The sequence below is a fragment of the Myotis davidii genome, unplaced genomic scaffold, assembly GCF_000327345.1.
Source record: "Myotis davidii unplaced genomic scaffold, ASM32734v1 scaffold73, whole genome shotgun sequence".
In the NCBI taxonomy this organism is placed as follows: Eukaryota; Metazoa; Chordata; class Mammalia; order Chiroptera; family Vespertilionidae; genus Myotis; species Myotis davidii.
The window spans coordinates 1,934,753-1,943,011 of record NW_006286675.1 but is presented as its reverse complement, the minus strand read 5'-3'; the positions used below and the strand labels follow the sequence as shown (position 1 = coordinate 1,943,011).

At 47.4% G+C, this 8,259-nt stretch overlaps 1 pseudogene; it reads right to left on the bottom strand.

The window, feature by feature from the left end:
• Window positions 1–4,262: 4,262 nt before the first annotated feature.
• LOC107182207 overlaps window positions 4,263–8,259 on the bottom strand; it is a 59,915-nt pseudogene continuing 55,918 nt past the window's right edge.

Genomic DNA, 8,259 nt, shown 5'->3' with positions numbered 1-8,259 from the left:
CAACAGCTTCACTCAGTGCCTAACAGCCAATCAGCAACAGCTTCACTCCAGTGACTAACAACCAGCCAATCAGCAACAGCTTCACTCCAGTGACTAACAGCCAGCCAATCAGCAACAGCTTCCAATGCCATGCCACCTCCCTCCAATGACCACTCCGCTAACCTCGAGGGAGCCAAATGGGCGACGTCCAGGGGTCTGTTACCAGGTTCCCACAGCGAAAGGCGAGCGGCCCCTAAACCCTCCAACTGCTGAGAGCCCGTGCGCCCCTCAACTCCGCTCCCAGAACCCCTTCCTACCAGCCCGTGTTGGTGCAGAGGGCACCGACTGGACGGCTCTCCATTGCTCAGCAAACTGCGGCCTCTGCTGTGAGAGACCGAGGGCGGGAGAGTGTACGGTCCGCCGCAGGAAGAGCCGCCTGCCGGGCACAGGATGGTGCCAGGAGGGCAGGTGCCAGTCTGCCCCCCCTCGCTGTTATTGCTCCACCCTGCACAGTCCGGGCTCAGTAAGCGCGCAGTGGGCAGCGCTTGCCTTCTGTCATTTCCACTGGGCCTCTGAGCGCTGCGATGTGCGGGAGGAAACCGCCGGTGGGAGCAGCACCAGCTCCGGGACAGCAGCGGGCACAGGCGTCGGGAGCTAGGCCGCTGGCAGGACTGGTGAGTAGACCCTCGGTGCCTGCCGCCTAGAAGGTTCCCCTTCCTTCTGGCCCGTCGCTGCCCCTCACCCAAACCTTCCAGGCCTTGTCCTGCCTGCACGGGAGCGGGTAGGGAGAGGGCCTGGAGGACAGGCCCCGCGCACATGCTGCTGGGAGGACCCGTGGCGGACGGAACCGGAGTCCCCGCGATATTCCGTCTGACGCACTGGGCTGATGGGGCCGCATGAAATGGGAAAAGACCATGGAGAAGCACGTCCCCTTTCCTGGCCTCGTGTTCTCCCCTGTAACGTAAGGAGACTAGAAAACCATGGATGTCCACACTCTGTCCCCAGAGGTACCTCCTCGTGTTCTCCCCTGTAACGTAAGGAGACTAGGAAAACGTGGATGTCCACACTCTGTCCCCGGTGGTTGGGCCTGTGCAATGGTCTGTTTTGAAAGCTCCCACCTGATTCAGGCGGGGCTGGGGACCACGGAGTTCAGTAGGTATCCGCGAGCACTTCCACCTCGGACATTACGTGAACCTGGAAACCACCGCCAGTGCTGCTGGTGCAGGACAGGGGTGCAGCGTGTGGAAAAGCAACTTTGGGGTTAATGTGGTAATGGGGGTCCTGGCTGCCATTAACTGAGCTCGTATTACCTGCTTGGTTCGTTGCTTGCATCCTCTTTTAATTAAATCGCCACATCAACACTATGCTATCAATAACATGATGGCCATTTTGGAGATGAGGGAACCGAGGCTCAGAGAGGTGATGTGACCTGCTCCAGGTCACACAGCACACGGATGAGTGACTGGGCTGGGACTTGAATCCGCCTCTGTCTGACTTCAAAGTCGGTGCTCCTTTCAAACTGGTAGCTTCAACATAAATCGCCTTTTAAGTAGTTGCTTGGGTAATTCATGCAGTTTTGGGTTACTTTAGCACCTAATTAGTTGTAGCGGAAAGGCCTCCCTTTTCTGCCTTGGCTACACACCATCACTCGGGTATTGGAGGACATTGACAAGCTAGAGTGTTACTGGGTGGGTGAGGCCAGCCAGCCTCCATTGTCACCTGGAGGACCATGAAGGCGTTAGGGGCCTCAGCTTCAGTGGCAGAGGTGGGAGATAGGAGGCTTGCAAATGGGGAGGACACAGCCTCCTGCCCAGGAGACCTGTCTTTGGTTGCATCATAGGCTGCTGTGTTCAAGAAGGGAGAGGAATTCTGCAGCAAAGGGTCTGGCAGCCTGGAGGACTGGCAGGATAGCACTCACCAAATAAGAGTGAACAGTAACCTGGTTTGAACTCCCTTTTAAAGATGAAGTCACCGTTAAGGAACTGGCCGTTTCCTGCTTGCTTAGTGTGTTCCTGACATTTCCTCTGGGGTGACACGGGCCCTCTTTGCCTGGGGGCTGGAGGGGAAGCTGCAGGGGATGCTTACTGTGGCCCATGTGACTTTGCCTGTTACTCAATAATATTGTAAGGATGCATTCTGTCCACATGTACTTGAAATTAGCAAGCAAATGGAGGACACAGCCTCCTGCCTAGCTTGGCACATGTTTCACATTTCCTTAGACAGTTTTTCAGTAGGAGCCTAGGCATTGGCCTTGAGTAACAGGATATAGATGTGCTGAATGGATTCTTGGATCTCAGCTACGTGAGGCAAAGCTCTGGTGTTTCCCGTGAACAAGCGCAAAACATCAGGTGGAGAGTGGACACTGTGGGCATTGGGATATAAACCAGGCATAGTGCTTGTGACTGGAAGCTCCTGGTCTAGTTTGAGGGAAAAAGAAGTTGCATAACTGACTAAAATGGAATACTGACCATGGCGAGTATAAGGACAGTGAGGTGGGACACAGGCAGGAAGGGGTTCTGATTGAGTGTGGAGCTCCCAGAAAGCTCCACAGAAGCCATGATGTTCTCCAATGAGATCTATCTGGGAAGAGTATTTCCAGTTGCTGGATAGATTAGAAAATGGGCCTGTGAAGAGAGACTGTAGCAGCCAGGGAGGTGTTTTTGGTTGCAGGGGAAAGGAAGTAATATTAAGAGAATGGGGTACTGAGGTATAGCGATGCTTTGGTTCATACCGTACATGCCTTCCTCCCACTTTCTAATAGAATCCTGTTTCCATTGGTGCATCTACCCTTCACATGGCCATGACCTTCACTACATTAGTTCATCTCGTTTCCCTTGCTGGTAATTGGTTTAGGTGTGAGCATTTGGTGCAGCTATGGGCAAGACAGTGTGAGAGGAAGTGTTGTAAGGTCTTCTGGGAAAGGCTTCCTTCTTGTTAAAAGGAGACACAGGAACGGAAGGTCTCCTTTTCTTCTTCTGGATGTTATTGGGTCTGGATGTGATGCTGCACTGGGCCCACCATCTTGCTACCATGAAGGGAGTGAGTACGAGGGCAAAGCCCAGACCAAAAACTGGAACAGAAAGATGAGGAGACCCACATCCTTGATGATGTCATTGGGCACCTGCATTAGCTCTCCTAGCTCTGGACTTCTGGTAAGTAACATATGTCTTTAGTATTGGCATTTGAGATGGGATTGTATATCACAGGCAGCTGATAGCATTCTACAAAGGAAAGAAGGAGAAATAGCACTCTGATGGATGTCACATCTGGCACAAATCCTGGGCTTTTCTGAATGTGGATGTCTCTCCTAAGAATGGATCATTATTGCCAATACCAGCCAGCCATCTTCTTCTTTCTTTCAAGCCTTTCCTAAGCCCGTGTCCAGATGGGGGCAATCAATTCTGTTTTAGACAAAACCCTTTTTGTTCTAAGACCAGCTGGAGTTGTCCAGCAGAATTATTAACTATCACTATATATAATTTATATCTGCTGCTGCTCAACCTGAGGTCTTGCTACACAGATCCAGCACCTACAAGCAAAGAATCTGCCCTTGAGACTTTATTTAGATTCTGTGTTGGTTTTCGAAACTGCTATCTGTCTCTCCCATTGAGTAGCACACAGACCTCGGTTTTAGTTGCTCTGGAAGATAAGCACCTGTCTCTTCCAGTTCCCTCTGGGGCCTTAAAGAGTGAATTCTGGGTGCCTGCATTTAATGTCCGTGTGCCCACCCAAAACATACCTTTCTCATTAGTTTAAATTCAACAAGCTTTCTTTTGTTACATGCTTTAATGAAAACAAAAGACAAACATTTCATTTATAGAGGGGCCAGATGCTCAGAATTTCACCTTGAGAAATCATTTTCTCCAACACAGCACCTGGCTCTCAGAAGAATCTCTTTGAGTCCTGACTAGGGTAGAATATCCTCTCACTCTGTTAGCTTTTCAATATCTGGACCATACTTAAATTCAGCTGATGGGCTTTTTTTGTTTGATTAATTAATCAAATTATGACATTTATTAACTAACATTTTATAATGTTACAGGATGTTTGAGGAATTGAAAAATGAAGTTAATATTAATCCATTCATCTAATATGTCATTGAATTAATTTGATTCTGGAACATGATTTTCTACTGTTGTCCATATACATACAGACATTTGTATGCTACAATCCTGTTTTTTTAATCTTATTAATTTATAATATTTTTCCCATGTCACCATATCATTTTATAATTATTGTAATGGTTGCATAATTGGATCAGCAAGTAGTGGAATAACATAACTTTATAAGAGACACTGGTGATAGTTTAGGGAACTGTTCTCCCCCTCCTCCTCCTCCTCCTCCTCCTCCTCCTCTTTTGCTTCATTGTCCATCTCTTCCCCTGGGATGAGGATTCAGAATGAGTCAGCCCAGCTCCAGGGGCAAATCCTGATTGGTCTAAGTCAGTGGTCAGCAAACTATGGCTCACCAGCCACATGCGGCTCTTTGGCCCCTTGAGTGTGGCTCTTCCACAAAATACCAACTTCTGTGCATGGGCCACAAAGTTTCAATCGCACTGTACGTGCGCGCCTGCATGTGGTATTTTGTGGAAGAGCCACACTCAAGGGGCCACAGCCACATGTGGTTTGCGAGCCGCAGTTTGCCGACCACTGGTCTAAGTCAGTCATGGGGGGCCCACTTCTCTTGCCAGAGATTGATTTAGGCACCTGAATGTGTTGTTCTATGAAGGGATGAGAAGGATGTGTGCTGGGGAGCTTCTGGCACATATGTGTTTCCCAGGAAAAGATATCCCTTCCTTTTACTGGGTGCTGTTTTATCTGTATGTCATTCCTGAAAGTGTAGCAGGAAACGTACCCCACTGATTCAACCGCTGTCTCTCACTGGTAAATGTGAAAGCCTCTTTTAGGGTGCAAGCCTGAAACCTGTTATAGTATTAGGAGCCTGTTATTAGGCATTGGGGTGTACAGACCTGGGAGTGTTTCATGGATGGTCAGATTTCTCACCTTAGCCAGTATCCTCTGTGGCACTCTCCAGGGTCTTGTGATGAATGTCCTGCTCCTCACTGGTGTGAAAGTTTGGGGCCTAAACTAGGTCAGCCAAGTTCTCTCTTCTGTTTCCCCAAGTGAGTCAGGGCACAAACAGCCAACAAAGTCTAATCACGGGAACCAGCTGACAAGTGTGACTCAAAGCTGGGCAGGGGGGGGCAAAATGTTGGCTCTTAAAGATGCCCTAGACCAGTGATGGCGAACTCATTTTTTTGGTTGATTTTTCTTTGTTAAATGGCATTTAAATATATAAAAAATAAATATCAAAAATATACATCTTTGTTTTACTATGGTTGCAAATATCAAAAAATTTCTATATGTGACACGGCACCAGAGTTAAGTTAGGGTTTTTCAAAATGCTGACACGCCGCGCTCACAAGGTTCGCCATCACTGCCCTAGAAAGACCATCGTCCTTCAAGGCCAGGAGCCGGTAGGAAATAGTTCTCTTGGGTCTTCTCAGATGAGGAGTCCTCACTGGAGACAGAGGGCTGCGGACTTAGCATCCTGTTTTTCTTTAGTTGACTGATCCTTTGGATATGCTCTGTTTAGACTGGGTCCACACCCCTGTGCTTTTGCAAGATTATAGGATTTAATTAAGAAGACTTGGGTTGAGATTCTGATTTTATTCCTGGCTCCATTGTAGGCAAATTATAATTTGTTTCATCATCTACCCTTTCGGATTCTTAGTTTCCATAACTACAAAATGTAGTTGATGGCAGTATCTTTGTCATAGAATTATTGGGAGTATTAGGTGACATATATGAAATTGAGTGAAACAATAGTAATTTATGAGTCACCTACTCTGTGTTAGGCTTTAGAAATAAAAAGTCATTGCCCTGACCGGTTTGGCTCAGTGGATAGAGCGTCGGCCTGCAGACTGAAGGGTCTCAGGTTTGATTACGGTCAAGGGCATGTACCTTGGTTGAGGGCACATCCCCAGTTGGGGGTGTGCAGGAGGCACCTGATATATGTTTCTCTCTCATCGATGTTTCTAACTCTCTATCCCTCTCCCTTCCTCTCTGTAAAAAAATCAATAAAATATATTTTTTTAAAAAGACAAATAAGAATTATTTCTTGTCCTTAACAATGGGCAATTTTCCAAGATATTTTTCATGACCAACCTCTGGTCAGTTTGAGCTGAGGAGTGATGACATCACGTTCCTTATTCCCAAAGTCTCATATCTGGATTGACAGGAGCAGGAATTGATGAGGATGTAGGAATCTGGAACGTCTGAGGGAGGTCTCAGGTCCTTCTTCTTGGGCCGAGAGAATCTTCAGTGACATGTAGCACCAAACAGAAGCTTCCCTCTGGATGGTGTCTTGGTGTCAGCACCTCTCCTTCCCACCAGTTAGAAGATAAGCTCTTAGTCTTGATGAAGAAAATACAAGGTTTTCTTGTTTAGCAAAATAACCTAGGTCAGGTTGTTTCAAACATTTTTTAAAAAAGCAAAATTCAGTGGACACTTACTTGGAGCTGATTATGTAAAACAGGTAACCATGGAGTGCTCCTGGTTGATGCTGGTTTGGGGGGCAGGGTGTTCTGCCCATTCAGCCCCATCCTTTCCAGGGAGGCCCTTAAGGATCTTGGTGAAAGCCACAGGGTTCTGCAGAGCACAGCTTGACGCCCCCAAATTAGATAAACTCTAGCTAGTTTCTCGTGTAGATAATGTCTTGTGTATACACCATGCCTGGTATGAATTGAGCTCTGTTGAGGTTCCTAACCCTAAGGAATCTCCCTGACCAACCACCTATTAAATCTGGAATTCCATCTCTTGGGGGCTTTGGAAAATTTAATCTTTCCAGAATGCCCCATAGAAATGCAGACATTCTTGGGAAAGATAATACAGTAAATCCATGACCCATTCCGAATCACATTCATTTATTCCACTAACATTTGCTGAGTATCTACTAAGTGCCAGGTACAGTTCTATAGACTGGGGATACAATTCTTAACAAACAGGCAAAACCCCTAAGCTCTTGGGGTCTATGTTCCAGTGGGAGGAGGACAAGTGACAACTAGGCTCTAGGGGGCTGGGGTGCAGTGCTGGGGGCAGGCTGCCCAAAATATGTTAGTCTTGCTGTACTCACCTCCTTGCTGAGGATGCTACTTGGCCCGAGCTAAATAATGCGCTGAGTCACCAGCTCGGCAGGGCATTTCTGCCAGGCTTGGGATTACTTGGTTTGCCCACTGTTCTCTTGGGGTCTGGTGGTGATGCCTCAGGGGCCACCTTGAGGCAGGAAAGAGGGGAAGAGGTGAAAATGGGGTAAGGAGAGGCCACCAAATGCTTCACTTGGGTCTTAACTCATTGCTTCTCAAACTTTGCTGCACATTATAACACCTCTGAAGTATGAAATCTCAGATGCAGTCTTTACCTCAGGGCTGTTACATCAGATTCTCTGGCAGTGGGTCTTAGGTCGGGGTGGGCAAACTTTTTGACTCGAGGGCCACAATGGGTTCTTAAACTGGACCGGAGGGCCGGAACAAAAGCATGGATGGAGTGTGTGTGTGAACTAATATAAATTCAAAGTAAACATAATTACATAAAAGGGTATGGTCTTTTTTTTTTTTAGTTTTATTCATTTCAAATGGGCCGGATCTGGCCCGCAGGCCAGTTTGCCCACGGCTGGTCTTAGGCCTCAGTAGTGTAAGCTTCTTGGGTGAGCACAGTGTAGGCCAAGTTTGAGAACCACTGAACTAACTTAGATAATAAGTCTCTGTAAAGTTTTTCTTGCTGAAGGGTTCCTGGACTTTAAGTACAGGAATGTTCTCTGCCTTTGGAGAGTGTCAGGCTCACCCGGAGAACTTGGTGAGCACACACAGGCCAAGCCTCTCTGTACATCCTCAGGCTCCCAGATGATTCCGAGATGCACCAAAGTTGGAAAATCACTGGGAGTGGAAGGACTGGGGCTCAGGGGAAGCTCACAAATCCACGACTCCTTGGGCCCAGAGCCAGAAAGGAAAATAAAAATTTCTGTATAGGTTTTGTGACTTTGAAGCTCTACCTCCTACATCACTATATTGGACCTTCACAACCCATAAGTTGGTATTGCCCCCATTCTACAGATGAGGAAACATTTATTTTTATTTTTAAATTAAATCTTTATTGCTCAGATTATTACAGTTGTTCCTCTTTTTTCCCTCCATTGCTCCCCTCCACCCAGTTCCCACCCCACCCTCTGCCCTTACCCTCCCCACTGTCATCCATAGGTGTACGATTTTTGTCCAGTCTCTTC